The following is an 11,275-nucleotide window of genomic DNA, read 5'->3' on the forward strand; positions in this document are numbered from 1 at the left end:
AAAATGTAAAAAAATATACCATTTTCCAAGGACTCAACGAGGGGCTGCTCAGAGCGGAATCTCGAACTCTGGGCCTTCCAATCCGAAAGCAGGAATCATACCACTAGACAACAGACTCGCACAAGAGCACGACACTGGATTATCAATTGATTCTTCCCCATGAAATCAAGTTCAAATTCGAATCACGCAACTACCCTACACCCCTTGAACCTCGAATACATCTATCTAATTACAAACGCACGATTAGCAAAATGTTGATTAATTCTTCCAACACCTGGTATGGGCTCATAGAACAAGTAATTTTAAAGCATACAAATACGATCCGCGTAAATCTAAGTATGAAATACTATATTAAATATTCATATTTATATATTTTAAACTTTCGACAAACCATAAATTGACCCATTGTCTCAAAACGGTATTATGTTGTGATTAACTAGAAGTTTAAAAGTCAAAATTACAGTTAAACCGATCAAGAATATGATATCCTGGTGATTAGCACTCTAAAATTCCACATCTTGATTCTCCTAAAATTAAAATAAAACAAAAATCTGTAAACTCAACCGTACCGTAGCCTTGCCATTTTTGGTTATAAAATCCATTTTTTTGCACTTTGACAATATTGACATAACTATAACATTGTTTAGATGCAGTGGGTCATATGACATTCGTATTGAAGCCATGTGTTTAGGTAAAATACAACATCGCCAGCCGGATAAAATAGACCAACAAACAAAATAATGTATAACCTTAAAAGTTTAATGTAGTCGTAGTATGGACGATAGAATTTAGTGAGAACTTACCATTAAAATGGGTGTCTAGAAACAATCTTAAAAATAGCTGAGTGACATTAATTTAGTCCCATCTATATATTATTATTATTATCATTATTATTATTATTATTATTATTATTATTATTATTATTATTATTATTATTATCATTATTACTCATTGTTTGCCTTGCTTTATTATTGATTTTACATACTTGATTTGTTGATGAAAATATTATTTTCTGTATGAGATAGAGAGAGATAGAGACAGAGAGAGAGAGAGAGAGAGAGAGAGAGAGAGAGAGAGAGAGAGAGAGAGATTGTAACAACAACAATAATAATGTGAAGAAGAACAAGATCAAGAAGGAAGAAGATCAAAGCAAACTAGTACAAAACCCGATAACAATAATTCCATTTGCCACCACTGTTTGAGTTTGCACTGAGGTTGTGAGAAGTAATGACATAGTTATATATTTTTTAAAAACCCAGATCTGCCAGCACCCCCCCCCCCCCCCCCCCCCCAACACCCCTTACCACAATAGTATTGTTAATCCAAGTTCAATGACTCGTGTATGTGTGTGTGTGTGTGCCAGGGTCTGTAAATATGCATGCAATGCATAGCAGGAGGGGGATTAGAGCCTTCAGAGAATAAAGAAACCAGACCTCCTTGGAGACGCACGGAAATTACAATACTAAAATCTTGCTTTTGAACTATATATAATATAACACACAAAGCGGAGGAATATTTGTAAAAAAAAAAAAATTGAATTGAATGACTAGATAATTTTGCTAAAAAAAAAAAAAATAATAAAAAAAATTAATTAGAATTAAATAAAAACACATTACAAGAAATGATAATATATTATTATGTCCCTAATACAACAATAAGGCAGGCCGGGAGTGTATAGTTCCCTCACAGAGCTTTGGGAAAACAACGGAAAATCCTTTACCAACTTGACATTCTAACAACACGAAGACAATATGAGAGGGAATGAGGGGGGGGGGGGGAAGGGGAACAAAACAAACAAAACAAAAATTAATCGTAATATGCATTTTAAAAAAAAAAAAAAATATATATATATATATATATATATATATATATATATATATATATATATATATATATATATATATATATATATATATATATATATATATATCATAATGCAGAGAGCTACACTTGTGAAAGTTTAATAGAATTAAAAACATTCCGCAACTAGTTCCAAAAAATTAAAATGTCCTCATGGAACTAACTATTCATCAAATTGCATTTCGAACCAAATTTTCATTATCTCATCATTCCAGAAACTTGATACCAGAATGATACGCTGAGCCCCTTACAGACCTGCCAACTGGTCATAGCACGAGATTTTCGTCTGAATTATTATTTTCTTTTTTGTTATTTTTTTTCTGGGGGGGGGGGCAATCTGGCATTAAAAAATGAATGTGATAATAAATGCAGTGGTGGTGAGGATGTCGATGAGGAAGATGGTGTTGTGTTGAGGATAATGATGATAACGATGTTTTTTCTTTCTGGAGTCATAAAATGCAATCAAAACCAGGGAGTAACTGGTAAACAGAGAAGTAAATCGAGAATGAGAAAAAATTTAAAAAATAAAAATAAAAAGCGAGAGAGATGGAAGGTCTGTACCATATGTTTAGGAGTTGCAAATGTTGTTAATGCCGAGGTACTCATTTTACACCTGAGTATGGTGACAGAATGTGAGTTAAGAACAAATTCAAGTATGCGCCACTCAGAAAGGGACTTGAACCCTGGACCTTCTGGTCTGAGCCTCAGATCTTGTGCAGCTATGTGGTCTAGTGGTATGACACTCGCTTTAAGATCGGAAGGTCCTTGGAAAAGGCTCTTTACTCATATTCTCTCACCGTACTCAGGTGAAAAATGAGTACCTGGTCGTTAGCAGCGTCGTCTTTATCCGAAAAATTGTAATATATATCGCCTAACAGGCATCATGTCCCGACCTACATGTTAAATGTTGCTGTTGCGCTTTGAGCACACTTAGTGGATATACCGCTATATAAAAGCTCAATTTATTTTTCTTAAACTCTTGACTTATTACCATTTAGTGACAGGTGGTGAAATATAGACAATGACACGTTCTTCAACTTCAAACCTTAAATTCAAAACCAGGTCGCCTGTACGCCAAGCCAAGTCCGCTCTCACAATTGAGTTATCAGGATCACCCCCCCCCCCCCCCCCCCCCCCCCCCCCCCACCTCTCTCCCCAGACAAGCATGTAGTGGAATGTCGAGAATTTATCAACGTAAAAGTAAAAGAAAAAACAAAAATAATTATAGGCTCCCCTTTCCCACAACCTTTTTTATTCATAATGCAACCCATTGAACCAAAAATCCAGATAAAACAGCTCACCGTGAATGGAATTTTGAACTAATTCTTACAACTGCCCCATTCACATGAAAATGAATGGGAGAATTAATTATGATGCAAATCTGACAAGTACATTATGCTAATTTGTTATATTATAATCCTAAAAATACCCAATAACTGTCTGGGAGAAGTAGAAGAAGAGCCTTTGAAATGGTCCGTCTTGCCATACTGAATTGAAATAAAATTTTGTTTCTGAACCAACGACCACCTGAGCTCTAGCCCTTCGGTCTTGTGCCATGACCTAGAAAGTTAGATGGTCGTTTGTAGTTGTTCCAGGTGGCTATACAGTGTGTTACTGATAATAATATAATAATAATAAATAATAATAATAATAATAATAATAATAATATAATAATAATAATAATATAATGAAATAATAATAATAATAATAATAATAATAATAATAATAATATTAATAATAATATAATAATAATAATAATAATAATAATAATAATAATAATAAATAATAATAATAATGATAATAATAATAATAAATAATAATAATAATAATAATAATAATAATAATAATAATAATAATAATATAATAATAATAATAATAATAATAATAATAATAATAGATCTTCATTGTCCATAAATATGGCAATTTGTCATTTAGTTACACTTGTTATAACGTTAAATGATAACTATAACCATTAACAGATATTTCACTCCTACTTATATTCTCTCTCTCTCTCTCTCTCTCATTCACTCTCTCTGATGCTTGGATTTGAAGGGAGGATTTCCTACCTTTTACAAGAATTATGCGGGTATCTATGGAATTCTAAGACCGGAACCAGGTCTTTTTAATTTTTTTTTTTTTTTTTACAGACAAAAAGTTAAAAAGATGACTACCTCAATGTTACCAAAATCAGTGCTGATGGTGACAAAAAGGGAAAAAGGAGGAAAATTATGAATGGTTTTCTTTACGCCACATGTTTACTTCACTAACCCCACTTTTAGAGCCATTGAATGATAAACTACTCTAGCTATCTTCTGGATAGTGGGGAAACTGCACCAGTTGGTTCCACCACATATCAAATCTCTCAAAGCCAGAAAATTTGATTGAGGAAAATGTCTTTTTTCAAAGGAGGAAATTCCTCCTCTGACACAAAAATCGCGGATTTCCGCGGATCTGAGGAAAACCATTAGCACTGAAACATAACAACTGGGATGACAACACCGTTGCCTCTTTAATTTTGGAACAATAAGAGTAATAAATGTAGTTTCGTGGCAATAGTTTACATAACACAACCATTCAATTAACCAGGAATGTAACAAAACAGCAACAAAGCTGATATTGCTCAAAATTCATGGAGACAAAGAAATCCTAGCTAGCAGTATTTGTTGATTGTAAGAATACAGGTGCATTTGCCTCTGATTATAAAAAAAAAATGTTTGTTTTAAAGATCCTAAACAGCAACGAAACCATGATACAAGTTTAGGAAGGAATAATAGTACAGATTTGACTTGTTAATTATTATTGTTATTTGTGATGAGTTAACTCACTCAACCCTAACACCGACTATATCCGTAGTTTACCCGGGTTACTTTTACCCCATGCCTCTTTATTACATTTTTTCTGAGACAAATCATAGGCGTAGTATCAAATCTAAGGTTTTTAGTTTTTGCATGTTAATGGTAGTTGAATAAAACTACCTACTTACATACTCATTTTTAATACATTTTTTCCATTTCAATTTTGAGAAGTAGCAAAAAATCTCTAGGATTGAGTGAGTTAATAAGGGTGTGTGTGGAATCTATTTTCTTCCAACCATTTGGCCATTTCCATCATCACAGAGCTGCCTAGTACAAGTACTACGAAAAATTTGTAGAATCATGAAATTTTGGCTGCAATTTAAGAACTTAATGACCATATAGGACATTAAAACTTAGTCAAAAGTGAAGGTGATACCAGATTGCATAATTTTAAGCATTTTGAAGAGTTATATAATAATTATTATGAGGGTAAATTGTTGATTTTTAAAGCCAACTATTGCGACTGCTATTTTTAGCCCCTTTGTGCGGCGATATGTGGTCTAGTGGTATGACACTCGCTTTTGGATAGGAAGGTCCTGGGTTCGAGCCTCGCTCAGTGGATAGTTGAGTCCTTGGAAAAGGCTCGTTACTCACATCCTCTCACCATAGTCGGGTGTAAAATCAGTACCTGGCCGTTAACAGCTTTGTCTACGAAAAAATTGTAATATCGCCTAACAGGTGTCATGTCTAAATGTTACGTATTAGTGTTGGTCAGGGAACCATGTAAAGCGCTTTGAGCACGTTTAGTGGATATTGCACTTTATAAAAACTGAAGCTTGTTTTGTTTTTTTAACTGCGAACTTTTAAACATTCTAGTAGTACCACCAGGCAGATCTGTTATGGTCTTATTCTCCATTTCTTATTTTAATGCTCAAACAAGATAAGATAAAAAGGTAAATTCAGAGAAGGCTCCTATCTATATAATTATATAACAAGAAATGAAAACAGTAAAGAAGTGCCACAGGAAAATAGAGAATAAAAACTTTCGAGTAGTGTACGATGTCAATTGTACAACAACATCCCCCTCCTAGGGAGACAAGAGAATGTGTCGCACTGTTGCAGTCAAGTCCCGGGTTCAATTCTCATCACTGCAAAGTTTTTACTTTCTGTTGTCTTACACTCCACTCCACTATTCTTTTCATCCCAGACATAAAAACGAAGCAATAGCATCAGTTTTTTATATATAAAAAAAACATGATGCATGACAGAACAGTTGGTTCTAACATCTGCTAAATAATATAAACAAAATTAGACATGAAGAAGACCCTGCAATTGTATGGTCTGAGAAGGCAATAAAACCACTGAATAGACAGCTACAAAATTGTTCAGAAATTTGCTTAGGATCCATAAGTTCAAGTTTAGCATTTGAAAAAAAAATAAACAAATATCTATAAACACAGTCAGACATATTAATCACTCTTTTACCTCACGACACAATTGCGATCATTTAATGTTAGAAATGATTCACACATTCCACTACAACCTAAACTAGGAATCAAGCGAAACCAATATTTAGCTACAGGATATTTTTATTTCTTCTGCCTATTCTTACTTGTTTTTTTTTAATTAGCACTCGGGGCTATAGTTGTAGATGATAGTTATTAGTTATATGCCTAGATTTCCCCAATTTTCTTATACTTATATTTTATACATTATATTGGCACTTTGATAAAATTTTCAAACTCAAAATATCTTGATTTGACTCAGTCAGGGGGATGGGACTTGAAAAAACATAAAATTTGATACCTTATTTGTTTCTCTACGACCTACGGTTCCAGAGTTATTTATATTTTTCTATTGAAATTTTTTGTCAATTTTACAGAGAGAATCTGTGATCTCACTGCTGCCTCAAAACCAGGATCTCAAGGCGATCGGGAAATTTTGAATTTTACAGTCAACATGGCCCACTTATTGTTTTCAGTAATTTTGTTTCAATTAAAAAATAATTGGCAAGTGTTAGGTATCATTTTAATGGTCAGAAAATAAGCTTTATTTTCATATAAATCAGTTTTATGGATGGAAAGTATGAAAAAAAAAAAATGAAAAAGGGGAAAAATATGAGGTTTTTGTCATAAAAAGTGGAGTTGATGGCGGAAAAAATAAAATAATGAGCGAGTGTGTCAATTTTGATGAAATTTGACAGAGTTATTCTTCAATTAATTGTCTATCGATGTATGAAGTATAATTAAAATGTATCCATAATTTAAAAAGTTCTTATAATTAAAAAATTTATAAATTTTTATTACATAAGCTTTCTGAGAAATACAATCAGGAATTAAGAATTAAACAGACCGTTAGAAAGCTTGTTTTGTGCCCTTTATAATGATACCAAAGTTAGTCACATAGGTTCACAAATAACGCCATGGTGACCAAAACAGTAAAGGGTCAAAAATAAAGTTCCAAAAAACGAGTTTCACCTTACAGTGAGCCTATCGGCGGCCACTGGACTGGAGTTATCAAAGATATCGGTATGTATTGAAAGAAAAGGTTCTAGAAAGTAGCCTACATGCTTCCCATCGAATTGCACGATTTAAAAACTGCAATCAGTCACAGGCACAGTGGCAGACTATAAAATTCTTATCTTAAATAAGTTAAAGAATGTTAGAAGAATGATAAAAACGAAAAAAGACGTCATATCAATATCATCAAGTACAGTCAAATTAAGTATTTTTTTAAAACTTGAAATGTAGTATCAAACCATACATGTTTGTAACAAAATGCACTGACATCTACACCATTCTAAATTGCAAAGTGAGTAAGAAATAAAGAGACTAGGGACAGGGACCAGCAGAGCCCAAGCAAGTAGAAATCTCAGTCTACAGCAGACATCACGGTACTACCGCAAACTCGGGGACCCGAGTCTCTCTTGCTTAGTTTACCCTAGATACGGTCTGCCGCCTGGAATGATGACACCGGATGTTGCTTATTGTTGTATGCCAGATTCTTATCGTTGTATGCCAGACTGGCATTTTCTTTTTTATGTGTTTTATTATTATGTGCGAATTTAATGTATAATGTTTTTATACGTTTTGAACCCGTTTTTGAACAAATAAACGTATATTTGAAAATGGGTAATAAAAACAGTAAAACATTTTGACGTGTTCAATCATTTGGATTTCACGTGGGGTTCTTTGCCGTTTTTTTTTTGTCTGGTGTGTTTGTGTTTTTCACGCCGCGGCATTTCGATTCTCATCGTTGTATGCCAGATTGGCATTTTCTTTTTTTCGTGACCAGCATTTTCTACAAAATTATGTGTTTTATTATTATTATGTATGTACATGAATATAATATGTATTATATGCGAATTTAATGTCTAATGTTTTTATACGTTTTTGAACCCGTTTTTGAACAAATAAACGTATATTTGAAAATGGGTATTAAAACCAGTAAAACATTTTTTGACGTGTTCAATCATTTGGATTTCACGTGGGGTTTTTTGCCGTTTTTTTTTTTTTTTTTGTCTGGTGTGTTTGTGTTTTTCGCGCCGCGGCATTTCGATTCTCGTAATGGCGTTACAATTATTATATGCTCATGCGAGGACAGAAGAAGACGCTATTCTCTTTCTCCAGACTAACGGGTTATTAACAAGAAATCCACCAAATTGTGCGACTTGCAACCGAGTCACCACTCTTATAAAGAAAAGTGCCACAAGTGACAACAGGTACTGGCGTTGCCCTACCCACAAGAGTGTCAAAGTTCCCTTAAGGAGAGGATCGTTCTTTGAACATCAGTGTCTTCCTCTGAGGAAAATTGTTGAGCTGCTCCTTTTGTGGGCTTTCAAGGAGCCGATTCTAAACAGTACAGGGCTCACTGGAGTGAGTGAAAATTCTGTTTTACAGTGGTATGGTTTTTTTCGAGACATTTGTTCGTGGTGGCTTTTGAACAACCCGTACCAAATAGGTGGTCCAGGCCTCACAGTCGAGATCGACGAAAGTCTAGTGGCCAAAAGAAAAAACAACGTGGGCCGAGTTGCTGAGCAACGGTGGGTGTTTGGTGGTGTGTGTAGGGAGACGGGACAGGGATTTTTAGTGGTCGTGGATAACGACAGATCAGCGGCTAGACTGTTGCCACTTATTCAGGAGCACATCGCCCCTGGTTCCACTATACACAGTGACGGCTGGGCTGCATACAACGGGATAGCCAACCTCCCAGTCCAACCTCCATATCAACACCTGGTGGTGAACCACACAGCTAACTTTGTTGACCCCCAGACAGGCGCATGCACCAACACTATTGAGTGCTATTGGAAGAACTGCAAACGCAGGTTCAAATCTATGCTGGGTGTCCACAGTAGTCAACTGGAATCTCATTTGGATGAATTTATGTGGAGGGAGCTATACGGGAAGACTCACCAAGAAGCCCTTCGACATATTATTCTCCATCTTTCGCAGTGGTATCCAGTATAGGGTGAGTTATAAATACTGTTTACTACTAGTATATGAAAAAAAAAAACCCAACAAAACAAAACAAAATCCAGTCCAGATCTAATTATCTACTATGAATCTAGAAACAGATATATTTAGATCTCGAAGCGATCTAAATTTTATATTTTAAAAGATATTAGATCTAAAAAAAAAATAATTAAAAAAATAAAAATTTTGGCCAAAAAATAATTTGGATCTAGATTTTATATTTTAAAAGATATTAGATCTAAAAAAAAATTAATTAAAAAAATAAAAATTTTGGCCAGAAATTATTTGGGGGTCCCCGAGTTTGCGTAAAAAAATAAAAAAGATTTGGCCAGCAATTTTTTGGGACCCCGAATTTGCGTAAAAAATATAAAAAATTTGGCCAGAAATTATTGGGGAAATTTTTGGGTCCCCGAGTTTGCGGTAGTACCGACATCACAATCACGAAAACACAACCGTGAAGTGTTACTTTAACGTCTGGTTTTGACCGAAAAACAAGCAATAAACTTCTCATAGCTATATTTAGTATTAAATTTACCTTATTTTGTATTTAATCCACAAATTAAGCATAGCAGACAATCAAAGAAATATAACTTTCAAGGGATTTTTGTAACACATTCAACAGTTAGAATCGACAGGAAGTGGCGTCGGCCATGTTGACAAACGAGCCAACATTCCCCGTGTTCGAAGAAAGTTTCTCTCCCAACACTTTTATTCCCGCCTTTATAAAATTAACAAAAACAAAACGCACGGAAGACCAGATGAATATTCATTCTCAAACCAAATATCTTACCTTAATGAATCCATAAATGGAGCAATGTCTTTAATCCATATCGTCGCTTCATATTCATATCCAGTTTTCGAGTCTCGACCACGAAGAAATTCGTTCACTTTTTTTTTGCCAGGATTATCCAAGTGTGGAAGTGAAGAGGGAAGAGTGGTGAGGAAAGGGGGGAGAAACAGATATGCAAGGGTCAAGGCCGTGGTAAGCTGTAGGATTCCCTGTGCTGTGACGTCAGTACATCCGCCGCATTCCCGCTAAAACAAATCGGCCACGTTCATTGATAAAATAACAGGCCGCTCGTTCGTCGTAGCGAGGGCGAGGAAAAAGCGAGCGGCTTTGAAAAGGAAGCAATGGAGAGAGAGAGAGAGAGGGGGGGGGGGGGGGGGGGGGGCAGTTGAGAGACACATTATTATCGTTTGCCAGGATGTTTACTATGTGCACCTCTTTTTTTAAACTTTCACCTTTACTTGAAAAAGTAACTCAGTCAATCTAAATTACTTTCTCTCCTTTATCAACGATCCTCCCCCACGCCCTTTTTTCTCACTTCTTTATCATTTGGTTTGTAACCGTTTAGTTGTTTGGGGTTGGTTTTTTTTTTTTTTTTTTTTTTTTTTTTGCGTGTCATAAATACATTGCGTTCCTTTACAGCTCTCAGAGAAAAGGAGCGGTTTGTAACTTCAACGTTACACTCTCTCTCTCTCTCTCTCTCTCTCTCTCTCTCTCTCTCTATATATATATATATATATATATATATTATATATATATATATATATATATATATATATATATATATATATCGATCTATATGTCTCTAGTCCGTTCCACAACCCGTGGATATCTTCAGACCTTCCGATGGATTTTTGATATGGGCTCGAACACTAGAATTGATAAATAGATAAATGAATAAGTAAATAAATAGATAAATAAATAAATGAATATGTACATACGTGGAACTCCGCAACTTCGCCTCTCCTGTTCCCCTATCCCCACCCAATCTCCACCTCATAACACAACCCTTAGGCACATTTCACAAGCTCCAACTTTTAAAACAATAATCTACTATTTACAAAAAAAAAGGGTTGGGGATCAACCATAGAATTAAACGAATGGATAAATTCCTTGGGATCAACATTGTACCACAAAGTAATAAGATTATTATTATTATTATTATTATTATTATTATTATTATTATTATTATTATTATTATTATTATTATTATTATTATTATTATTACTATTACTTTGTGATTGTACCGAGCAGCCAATGTAAAAATTTCACCATCAAGCACAGAATTACTGGCAAATCTAAAAATTATAAAATTAATGTTTACAGTATGATATACGAGTAAATTGCAAACCTTCTTTTCA

General features: G+C 34.4%; 1 protein-coding gene across 3 annotated transcripts in view; it reads right to left on the reverse strand.

Annotated features, from left to right (window-relative positions):
* Positions 1-10,072, reverse strand: part of LOC144955845 (tyrosine-protein kinase Lyn-like) — a 94,486-nt gene extending 84,414 nt beyond the window's left edge. Inside the window, exon 1 of one of the 3 annotated variants that reach the window (XM_078886051.1) lies at positions 9,918-10,072. The gene's annotated coding sequence lies outside the window, so the exon portion shown is untranslated. Of the gene's footprint in view, positions 1-9,662; positions 9,802-9,917 lie in introns of those variants that run through there. The other 2 variants (XM_078886053.1, XM_078886052.1) reach the window with 2 other exon arrangements.
* Positions 10,073-11,275: the final 1,203 nt, after the last annotated feature.

Source organism: Berghia stephanieae, chromosome 10 (assembly GCF_034508935.2).
Source record: "Berghia stephanieae isolate SIO BIC M18660-M18661 chromosome 10, UCSD_Bste_1.3, whole genome shotgun sequence".
In the NCBI taxonomy this organism is placed as follows: domain Eukaryota; kingdom Metazoa; phylum Mollusca; class Gastropoda; order Nudibranchia; family Aeolidiidae; genus Berghia; species Berghia stephanieae.